This window comes from Cetorhinus maximus, chromosome 11, assembly GCF_964194155.1.
Source record: "Cetorhinus maximus chromosome 11, sCetMax3.hap1.1, whole genome shotgun sequence".
NCBI classification, from domain to species: domain Eukaryota; kingdom Metazoa; phylum Chordata; class Chondrichthyes; order Lamniformes; family Cetorhinidae; genus Cetorhinus; species Cetorhinus maximus.
In genome coordinates this window covers 5,781,317-5,793,330 of record NC_135889.1, presented here as the reverse complement: position 1 = coordinate 5,793,330, position 12,014 = coordinate 5,781,317, and positions in this window count along the sequence as shown.

Here is a 12,014-nt window from a genome sequence, read left to right as displayed (position 1 = left end):
CAAACACATCTCACACTGGCAGACGAGCTGCCTGTTCACCCCTAGGGGCTCCTCTCAGGGTGCTATGGGTGAGGGCACCAGCTCCTCCGCCCCTCTGCCAGTGGTCGCTGCATCTGATGATGCCATGACGACTGAGCAGTGCCCAGTCACGGGGCTGGACGCACCCTCCCAGGTGGCACCTGCTCAGGCTCTGGTGGCCAGAGGATGCCCACCAAGGTCATCAGGGGCCACCAGGGCAGCAGAGTCAGCAGCTGCCCCCAACGCCACTGTCAGCGAGGGGTGGGGGGCACCAAGAAGCAGCACCCACAGGTGCACGTTGAAGGCACCTTGAGCACAGCAGGGACGTGGCACGGGTGACATTATTCGTGTTCATTATTTTGATGTTTGTGTTAGGGATGGACACTTTGTTCATGTGAAGTAACATAACCATTTATTTGACTTAAGTGGGCTGAGTTGGCTGGATGGTCTGAATCGGTGCCAGATGCAGCATAGGCTTGTGAAAGTATGGTGCTGTGTGGTGCTGGCTTACTGGGTTGGGTTCTCATTTATTGGTTGTTAGCAAAGGAAACAGTACCATTGACTTGATGAGGCATTGATGCCTTAGCTGCCTAGCAGAAGGTTTGCTGGGTCAAAGCATCCCTGGTGTCCCTGCCTCCAGGAAGGTTCCTGTCCTCTGCCTCGAGGTCCTCACCCTGCACCTCCCCCAGGCTCTTCCTCTGAGCCATCTCTTGAGTCATCCTCCGTGGCCTGTGCAGCTCCCTCGCTTTCCTCAGCCTCCAGTGGGCCCTCCCTTGTCAGAGCCAGGCTGTGCAGGGCGCAGCATGCGAATACTATGAGGGAGACACGCTCTGGAGGATACTGCAATGCTCCCCATGACCGGTCCAGGCATCTGAAGCAGCCCAATGGTCCTCTCCACCATGTGGAGGCATGACTCCTGTTGTTTCTCCCCTCGGCCTCAGTTCTTGGGTGACGGAGTGGGGTGATCAGCCACCTTTTCAAGGGATAGCCCTCGTCACCCAGGAGCCATCCATCCACTCGTGCGAGAGCCAGGAGCAGCCTTGGTACCTGTGAGTGCCGCACGATGTAAGCATCGTGTGAGCTCCCAGGGTAACGGGCACAAACTTGGAGAATCTGTGCCCTGTGGTCACAGACGATTTGAACATTCATTGAGTGGAAGCCCTTTCTGTTTTTGGAAGCTCCCGGCTCACCTGCTGGTACCTCGATGGCCCCGTGAGTGCAGTCTATTCCACCCTGGCCGCAGGGGTAACCCAGCCATCACAGTGAAGCCTTGTGCTCTCTCCGCCTGGTTTGCCTCTTCTGTCTGGAAGTGGATGGACGTGTGGACGTGTCTAAAAATAGCAACTGGGTGCAGCAGATTGAGAAACGCCGCACAGATTCCCCCACTGAACCCTAGGAAGAACCAGAGGCAGAGAGGGTCAGGGCTACTGTGACCTTCAAAGCCACCGGCATGGGGTGTCCGCCCACGCAGTTGGGTTTCCGGACCTATCATGTGACATATCGCTGACACAGTGTCCCCGGAGAGGCGGGGCCTCCTGCGGCACTGGACCTCGGACATCTGGAGGTAGTTGGAGCGCTGCCTGAATGCTCTAGACGCTGGGTAGTGGGGTCTTCAGCGTGCCCTCCCGCCTTGGCCTCCCTGTTGGCCCTGCACCCACTGAGCCCCTGGGATACTGTCCGCGCCCACTGCCTGGCCTCCTCTCCCTCCTGCCCCTCTCTTCCTCCACAGTGGAAGTTCCACTGTCCCCGTTGGATGGGATGCAGAGGGGAAGTGCCTTGAAAATGAGGGAGCGACTGTGCTGCAACACTCAGGGGAACCTTCCAGGGAAGGTGAGGACCTGAGATACTGAAAGGCAGGCTGGACAACCAAGCAAGATGCCAAGAAACTCTGGGGCAGCTCTGTGCTCACACATCAAGAGGCCAGCAACGACAGGGAAAGTGCTGCTGCACCGGAGGCCTTGCACCCCTCCCCGCGGATGAGGGAATGATAAAAAACGCGAACCGTTTTGCCCGCGCGACGAGCTGGAAGTCACACGGCCAACCCCAAAATCGCGGTCAGTGGGCTTTTTACTGGCCTTAATTGGCCCTTTAATTGTCGGCGGGCGCGTCTCCGACTCCGCGCCCGCCCGCTCGTCACCGAGGTGCAAGACTGATGTTGTGGATCGGACACTTGTTCCGGAAACTTCCCCATCTCTGGGAGGACAGGCACTGTTGGCCCACCAGAAGCTCAGGCATGCAGGTCGCAATCTCCCCCTTCTGCACCAGGGAATATTCTCAGTTCATTGTTAAAAACAGGGAAGTATTCAGACTCAAAATGCATTAAAACTGGCGGCACGTGGAAATCTTTAATCGGTGCAAGGCTACAGCCTGTTCTGACTGTATGGAATCTGTAGAGGGTGACAGCCTGTTCTGAGTATGTGGAATCTGTAGAGGGTGACAGCCTGTTCTGAGTATGTGGAATCTGTAGAGGGTGACAGCCTGTTCTGACTGTGTGGAATCTGTAGAGGGTGACAGCCTGTTCTGACTGTGTGGAATCTGTAGAGGGTAACAGCCTGTTCTGACTGTGTGGAATCTGTAGAGGGTGACAGTCTGTTCTGACTGTATGGAATCTGTAGAGGGTGACAGGCTGTTCTGACTGTGTGGAATCTGTAGAGGGTGACAGCCTGTTCTGACTGTGTGGAATCTGTAGAGGGTGACAGCCTGTTCTGAGTATGTGGAATCTGTAGAGGATGACAGCCTGTTCTGACTGTGTGGAATCTGTAGAGGGTGACAGGCTGTTCTGACTGTGTGGAATCTGTAGAGGGTGACAGCCTGTTCTGACTGTGTGGAATCTGTAGAGGGTGACAGCCTGTTCTGACTGTGTGGAATCTGTAGAGGGTGACAGCCTGTTCTGACTGTATGGAATCTGTAGAGGGTGACAGCCTGTTCTGACTATGTGGAATCTGTGGAGGGTGACAGCCTGTTCTGACTGTATGGAATCTGTAGAGCGTGACAGCCTGTTCTGACTGTGTGGAATCTGTAGAGGGTGACAGCCTGTTCTGACTGTATGGAATCTGTAGAGGGCGACAGCCTGTTCTGACTGTATGGAATCTGTAGAGGGCGACAGCCTGTTCTGACTGTATGGAATCTGTAGAGGGTGACAGCCTGTTCTGACTGTATGGAATCTGTGGAGGGTGACAGCCTGTTCTGACTGTATGGAATCTGTAGAGGATGACAGCCTGTTCTGACTATGTGGAATCTGTGGAGGGTGACAGCCTGTTCTGACTATGTGGAATCTGTAGAGCGTGACAGCCTGTTCTGACTGTGTGGAATCTGTAGAGGGTGACAGCCTGTTCTGACTGTATGGAATCTGTAGAGGGCGACAGCCTGTTCTGACTGTGTGGAATCTGTAGAGGGTGACAGCCTGTTCTGACTGTGTGGAATCTGTAGAGGGTGACAGCCTGTTCTGACTGTGTGGAATCTGTAGAGGGTGACAGCCTGTTCTGACTGTGTGGAATCTGTAGAGGGTGACAGCCTGTTCTGACTGTATGGAATCTGTAGAGGGTGACAGCCTGTTTTGTCTGTGTGGAATCTGTAGAGGGTGACAGCCTGTTCTGACTGTGTGGAATCTGTAGAGGGTGACAGCCTGTTCTGACTGTGTGGAATCTGTAGAGGGTGACAGCCTGTTCTGAGTATGTGGAATCTGTAGAGGATGACAGCCTGTTCTGACTGTGTGGAATCTGTAGAGGGTGACAGCCTGTTCTGACTGTGTGGAATCTGTAGAGGGTGACAGCCTGTTCTGACTGTGTGGAATCTGTAGAGGATGACAGCCTGTTCTGACTGTATGGAATCTGTAGAGGGTGACAGCCTGTTCTGACTATGTGGAATCTGTGGAGGGTGACAGCCTGTTCTGACTGTATGGAATCTGTAGAGCGTGACAGCCTGTTCTGACTGTGTGGAATCTGTAGAGGGTGACAGCCTGTTCTGACTGTGTGGAATCTGTAGAGGGTGACAGCCTGTTCTGACTGTATGGAATCTGTGGAGGGTGACAGCCTGTTCTGACTGTATGGAATCTGTAGAGGATGACAGCCTGTTCTGGGTAAGTGGAATCTGTAGAGGGTGACAGCCTGTTCTGACTGTATGGAATCTGTAGAGGGTGACAGCCTGTTCTGACTGTATGGAATCTGTGGAGGGTGACAGCCTGTTCTGACTGTATGGAAACTGTAGAGGGTGACAGCCTGTTCTGACTGTATGGAAACTGTAGAGGGTGACAGCCTGTTCTGACCGTATTGAATCTGTGGAGGGTGACATCCTGTTCTGACTGTATGGAATCTGTAGAGGGTGACAGCCTGTTCTGACTGTATGGAATCTGTAGAGGGTGACAGCCTGTTCTGACTGTATGGAATCTATAGAGGGTGTCAGCCTGTTCTGACTGTATGGAATCTGTAGAGGGTGACAGCCTGTTCTGACTGTGTGGAATCTGTGGAGGGCGACAGCCTGTTCTGACTGTATGGAATCTGTAGAGGGTGACAGCCTGTTCTGACTGTATGGAATCTGTGGAGGGTGACAGCCTGTTCTGACTGTATGGAATCTGTGGAGGGTGACAGCCTGTTCTGACTGTATGGAATCTGTGGAGGGTGACAGCCTGTTCTGACTGTATGGAATCTGTGGAGGGTGACAGCCTGTTCTGACTGTATGGAATCTGTGGAGGGTGACAGCCTGTTCTGACTGTATGGAATCTGTGGAGGGTGACAGCCTGTTCTGACTGTATGGAATCTGTGGAGGGTGACAGCCTGTTCTGACTGTATGGAATCTGTGGAGGGTGACAGCCTGTTCTGACTGTATGGAATCTGTGGAGGGTGACAGCCTGTTCTGACTGTATGGAATCTATAGAGGGTGTCAGCCTGTTCTGACTGTATGGAATCTGTAGAGGGTGACAGCCTGTTCTGACTGTATGGAATCTGTAGAGGGTGACAGCCTGTTCTGACTGTATGGAATCTGTGGAGGGTGACAGCCTGTTCTGACTGTATGGAATCTGTAGAGGGTGACAGCCTGTTCTGACTGTATGGAATCTGTGGAGGGTGACAGCCTGTTCTGACTGTATGGAACCTGTAGAGGGTGACAGCCTGCCCTGACTCCCTGTGTGTTGCAATTTCTCCCTTAACCGATACAATGCCAGCGATCGGTCCGTGCCCCCCCTGTCTGAGATCCAGTCGGTTCTATCAGCGCTGAAATGTTATTGAGAATGAGAGCGCATTAATTTGCTGAACAGCACAGTTGGACGGAACCCACTGTCCACTCTGACCCACTGCCATTCATCATCGTTGTACCAAAGCCACTTGCAATCATGCAAAGTTAAACATTATTTGAACCTGTCATCATTAGAGAATGATTAATGTGCTGCGTTCATCATTCCGCTGCTCTGTCCACCCTGGATCCTATTCAGCTAGGCTTGGGGGGGGGGAAACGGGTCGGATTTTCACAGTCTAAATTCCCTGGCTGCAGCCAGACTTGTGCAATGCAAGTTATCGCACAGCTGACAGAATCTGAATCCCCATAGCATGGTGGACTCTGTTAACCCACCTGCACACCACGCAGTCATTATTATGACATGTTAGATGAATGTGCTGTTAGCAATTTCCACTTACTAAGCGAGTGTGTATCATATGATCTGGTGCTGCGGTTTGTTTATTCACCTTTGGTTCACTGACAACTCATAGGAATATTTCAAGCTCCCTTGTTTTGTGCAGCCCACTCGTCTGCAGCGCCGCTCAGATGCAAGAAGAAAGAAAGACTTGCATTTATATAGCACCGTTCATGACTTCCGGACACTTTACAGCCAATGAAGTACCTTTTGAAGTGTAGAGAATGAGATAATGGTGGAAACACGGCAGCCAATTTGCACACAGCAAGCTCCCATATACAGCAACGTGACATTGACCAGGTAATCAGTGACCTTCCCTTAATCATAAGGTCAGAAGTGGGGATGTTCACTGATGATTGCACAATGTTCAGCACCATTCGCGACTCCTCAGATGCTGAAGCAGTCCATGTCCAAATGCAGCAAGACCTGGATAATATCCAGGCTTGGGCTGAGAAGTGGCAAGTAACATTCACGCCACAAAAGTGCCAGGCAATGACCATCTCCAACAAGAGAGAGTCCAGCCATCATCCCTTGACATTTCATGGCATTATCATCATTGAATCTCCCACTATCAACATCCTGGGGGTTACCATTGACCAGAATCTGAACTGGACCAGCCATATAAATACTGTGGCTACAAGAGCAGGTCAGAGGCTAGGGATCTTGTGGCGAGTAACTCACCTCCTGACTCCCCATAGCCTGTCCACCATTTACAAGGCACAAGTCAGGAGTGTGATGGAATACTCCCCACTTGCCTGGATGAGTGCAGCTCCCACAACACTCAAGAAGCTTGAATCCATCCAAGACAAAGCAGCCCGCTTGATTGGCACCCCTTCCACAAGCATTCACTCCCTCCACCACTGACACACAGTAGCAGGAGTGTGTACCATCTACAAGATGCACTACAGCACTCCTTAGGTAGCACCTTCCAAACCCACGACCGCTACCATCTAGAAGGACAAGGGCAGCAGACACATGGGAACACCACCACCTGGGAGTTCCCCTCCAAGCCACTCACCACCCTGACTTGGAAATATATTGCCGTTCCTTCACTGTCACTGGGTCAAAATCCTGGAACTCCTTCCCTAACAGCACTGTGAGTGTACCTACACCACATGGACTGCAGCGGCTCAAGAAGGCAGCTCACCACCACCTTCTCAAGGGGAAATTAGGGTTGGGCAATAAATGTTGGCCCAGCCAGCGAAGCCCCACACCCCGAGAATGAATATTAAAAAGACATTCTGACGAATGATCGTTGACCTGATACGTTAATTCTGCTTCTCTCTCCACAGATGCCTTGCTGAGTATTTCCGGGATTTTCTGTTTTTATCTCAATTATTCTTTTCTGGTGTCCTGTTGTCCAGTCCTCAAAAACCCCAGCTTTCTGAGTGTATTGAGCCGACATGTTTCCGCCCCTTAATTGATTACAGTTATCTACATTCCAAGAAACTTTCTGATCACTCTAATTGCCCAGATATTTCTATTTTTAAAAATTCATTCATGGGACCTGAGCATTGCCAGCTAGGTGACATCGCTGGCTAGATATCCTGCCAAACCCAGCCATCAACCCCATCCTTGATATTCTACATTGTGTTCCTGTCTTCCAACATATCCAATCTAAGTTCCTAACCCTTTCGCCATGGGGCTGCTCATAAGATGGGGGCCATGGGGGTGGTGGGCAGATCATAACCCACCCCCCACCGAGGGTCAATGGCCACAGTGTGCTTGGTCACACAAAGATACAGACCGAGAGGCAAAAGGGGAGTCCCAGACTTAGTCTCCCATAGGCTGCCCTAGAAATAAGGGATAAAAGATCTCTGTTAAGGGGCACGGGACAAACAGTCTAAATAAGGGACAATCCTTTAATAGATGGGACAGTTGGCCTAGGAGTCCAGCAATGTGGAGATCAGCAAGCAGCCTGTGACTCCATACACCAACAGGCCCTCAGGCAACATTCGATTCTCTCACTACTTCAATCCCGTTTCCAATATTTTCTCATCACCCTCCCTCCGCTATTGCCGAAATATTTAAGGATGGAAAATGTGGGAATGTGAGGCTTCATTTGGCAAGAATCAACCACAGGCAATGAGCAATGTAGATCCAGAGCAGGGGCTGTGGCTCTTAACCAGTGGTGTCGGTAAGATAAGCCATCCAGGGGGAAGTTGAATTAACAATCAAAACTTTGCCGCTTGGCCAATGCGAATAAACATTTCTTGCCGCATGGGGATGGAAAAGAGTGGGAAATGACGACTAAAGGAATGGAACAGGCCGAATATGGTTCATGCAGACTCAACTACACAGTGATGCATTAGCATGTGATTGGGAGATTGATTTCTTGGAAGCATTGGTCTGCAAGAGAGGGTTAGAGAGAGGTCTGGGCAATTAGGGTGATCAAAATGTTTCTTGGAATGTAGATAACTGTAATCAATTAAGGAGCGGAAACATGTGGCTCAATGCAAAACAGATCTTTCTGCAGGGAAAACGAGTGGCATGGCCAGAAAAAATAAACAACCATTTCAAATGTTTCCGCTCCAAGCCACCATCCCCTCCACCCCCAGTGGGTCAGTTATCATGGTCCAAGGACAGACATGGGGATCTACTGCGGCTCCTTGGGGCTCTGTATGGTTCAGTTCCATCCTGCAATGGATTCGGAGGAGGCGATGGCATGGTGGTATTGTTACTGGTAACCTTTGATCCCCTTGCCAATCAAGAACCTATCTATCTCCGTCTTAAATACACTCAATGACCTGGCCTCCACAGCCCTCTGTGGCAATGAATTCCATAGATTCACCACTCGCTGTCTAAAGAAGTTTATCCTCATCTCTGTTCTAAAAGGTCTTCCCTTTACTCTGAGGCTGTGCCCTCGGGTCCTAGTCTCTCCTACTAATGGAAACATCTTCCCCACGTCCACTCTATCCAGGCCTTTCAGTATTCAGTAAGTTTCAATCAGATCCCCCCCTCATCCTTCTAAACTCCACCGAGTATAGACCCAGAGTCCTCAAACGTTCCTCATATGTTAAGCCTTTCATTCCTGGGATCATTCTCGTGAACCTCCTCTGGACCCTCTCCAGGGCCAGCACATCCTTCCTGAGATACGGGGCCCAAAATTGCTCACAATATTCTAAATGTGGTCTGACCAGAGCCTTATAAAGCCTCAGCAGTACATCCCTGCTTTTACATTCTAGCCCTCTCGAAATAAATGCCAACATTGCATTTGCCTTCCTAACTACCGCGTCAACCTGTAAGTTAACCTTAAGAGAATCCTGGACTAGGTCTCCCAAGTCCCTTTGCACTCCAGATTTCTGAATTCTCTCCCCATTTAGAAAATAGTCTATGCCTCTATTCTTCCTACCAAAGTGCATGACCTCACACTTCCCCACGTTGTGTTCCATCTGCCTCTTCTTTGCCCATTCTCCTAACCTGTCCAAATCCTTCTGCAGCCTCCCCGCCTCCTCAATACTACCTGTCCCTCCACCTATCTTTGCATCATCTACAAACTTAGCCAGGATGCCCTCAGTTCCTTCATCTAGATCATTAATGTATAAAGTGAAAAGTTGTGGTCCCAACACTGACCCCAGCGGAACTCCACTAGTCACCTGCCGCCATCCTGAGAAGGACCCCCTTATCCCCACTCTCTGCCTCCTGCCAGACAGCCAATCTTCTATCCATGCTAGTACCTTGCCTCTAACACCATGGGCTCTTATCTTACTGAGCAGCCTCCTATGCGGCACCTTGTCAAAGGCCTTCTGGAAGTCCAAGTAGATAACATCCATTGGTTCTCCTTTGTCTAACCTACTCGTTACCTCCTCAAAGAATTCTAACAGATTTGTCAGGCATGACCTCCCCTTGATGAAACCATGCTGACTTTGCCCTATTTTACCATGCACTTCCAAGTATTCTGAAATCTCATCCTTAATAATGGACTCTAAAATCTTACCAACGACCGAGGTCAGGCTAATCGGCCTGTAATTTCCTGTCTTTTGCCTCACTCCCTTCTTAAACAGGGGGTTACATTAGCGATTTTCCAGTCCTCTGGGACCCTCCCTGACTCCAGTGATTCCTGAAAGGTCACCACTAATGCCTCCACTATCTCTTCAGTTATCTCCTTCAGAACTCTGGGGTGTAATCCATCTGGTCCAGGTGATTTATCCACCTTCAGACCTTTCAGTTTTCCTAGCACCTTCTCCTTGGTAATGGCCACCATACTCACCTCTGCTCCCCGACTCTCTTGAACTTTGGGGATGTCACTCGTGTCTTCCACTGTGAAGACTGACGCAAAGTACCTATTCAGTTCCTCCGCCATTTCTTTGTTCCCCACTACTACTTCTCCAGCGTCATTTTCCCAATGTCCATTTTTGCCTCTCTCTTACCCTTTCTATACCTAAAAAAACTCTTGCAAGCTTTTTTTATATTACTGGCTAGTTTACCCTCATACTTAATCTTCTCCCTCCTTATTTGCTTTTTAGTTGTCCTCTGTTGGTCTTTGTAGGCTTCCCAATCCCCTGGTTTCCCACTGCTCTTCGCTGCATTGTATGCTTTCTCTTTAGCTTTTATGCTGTCCCTGACTTCCCTTGTCAGCCATGGTTGCCTCGTCCTCCCTTTAGTATATTCCTGTCCTGCAATTTGATAGCTGGTGTTCTACTACCAGAAATATTCCAGCAATAGTACTGAAGCTTCAAAACGTGCTGTGCCCCTAGCCAAGCTGTTCCAGTACAGCTACAACACTGGCATCTACCTGGCTATGTGGAAAATTGCCCAGGTATGTCCTGTACACAAAAAGCAGGACTAATCTGACCTGGCCAATTACCTCTCCATTGTCAGTAAAGTAATGGAAGGGGTCATCAACAGTGCTATCAAGTGGCACTTGCTTAGCAATAACCTGCTCACTGATGCCCAGTTTGGGTTCTGCCAGGGTGACTCAGCTTCTGACCGTATTACAGCCTTGGTTCAAACATGGACAAAAGAGCTGAACTCCTGAGGTGAGAGTGACTGCCCTTGATATCAAGGCAGCATTTGGCCGAGTGTGGCATCAAGGAGCCTGAGCAGAACTGGAATCAATGGGAATCAGGGGAAAAACTCTCCACTGGTTGGAGTCATACCTAGCACAAAGGAAGATGGTTGTGGTTGTTGGAGGTCGGTCATCTCAGCCCCAAGACATCACTGCAGGAGTTCCTCAGGGCAGTGTCCTCGGCCCAACCATCTTCAGCTGCTTCATCAATGACCTTCCCTCCATCATAAGGTCAGAAGTGGGGATGTTCGCTGATGATTGCACAATGTTCAGCACCATTCGCGACTCCTCAGATACTGAAGCAGTCCATGTTCAAATGCAGCAAGACCTGGACAATATCCAGGCTTGGGGTGGCAAGTAACATTTGCACCACACAAGTGTCAGGCAATGATCATCTCCAACCAGAGACAATCCAACTATCGCCCCTTGATGTTCAATGGCATTACCATCACTGAATCCCCCACTATCAACATCCTGGGGGAGTGGTTTACCATTGACCAGAAACTGAACTGGACTAGCCATATAAATACTGTGGCTGAAAGAGCAGGTCAGAGGCTAGGAATCATGCGACAAGTAACTCACCTCCTGACTCCCCAAAGCCTGTCCACCATCTACAAGGCACAAGTCAGGAATGTGATGGAACACTCCCCACTTGCCTGGATGAGTGCAGCTCCCACAACACTCAAGAAGCTCGACACCATCCAGGACAAAACAGCCCCGCTTGATCAGCACCCCATCCACAAACATTCACACCCTCCACCACCGATGCACAGTAGCAGCAGTGTGTACCATCTACAAGAGTAACTGCAGGAATTCACCAAGGCTCCTTGGACAGGACCTTTCAAACCCATGACCACTACAACCTAGAAGGACAAGGGCAGCAGATAGATGGGAACACCACCACCTGGAAGTTCCCCTCCAAGTCACTCACCATCCTGACTTGGGAATATATCGGCCGTTCCTTCACTGTCGCTGGGTCAAAATCCTGGAACTCCCTCCCTAACAGCACTGTGGGTGTACCTACACCACATGGGACTGCAGCGGTTCAAGAAGGCAGCTCACCACCACCTTCTCAAGGGGCAATTAGGGATGGGCAATAAATGCTGGTTTAGCCAGCGACGCCCACACCCCATGAATGAATAAAAAAAAAGAAATGTGAATAAGGAGCTGACCTGAGCCCTGAGTGAGGAATTGCTGCCAGTTAAGTGGGGAAGGGGTGCAAAATGGTGGGTTCAGTGGCGTTATTGTCACATCATTGCTGCACCCAGTGCCCTCGCCTGGTGTTGAGGAATGAGCAACACAGACTGAGCTGTCATTGCAGAATCAAGATGCCAGAACTGGTGCGAAACATGACAAATTTCCAAT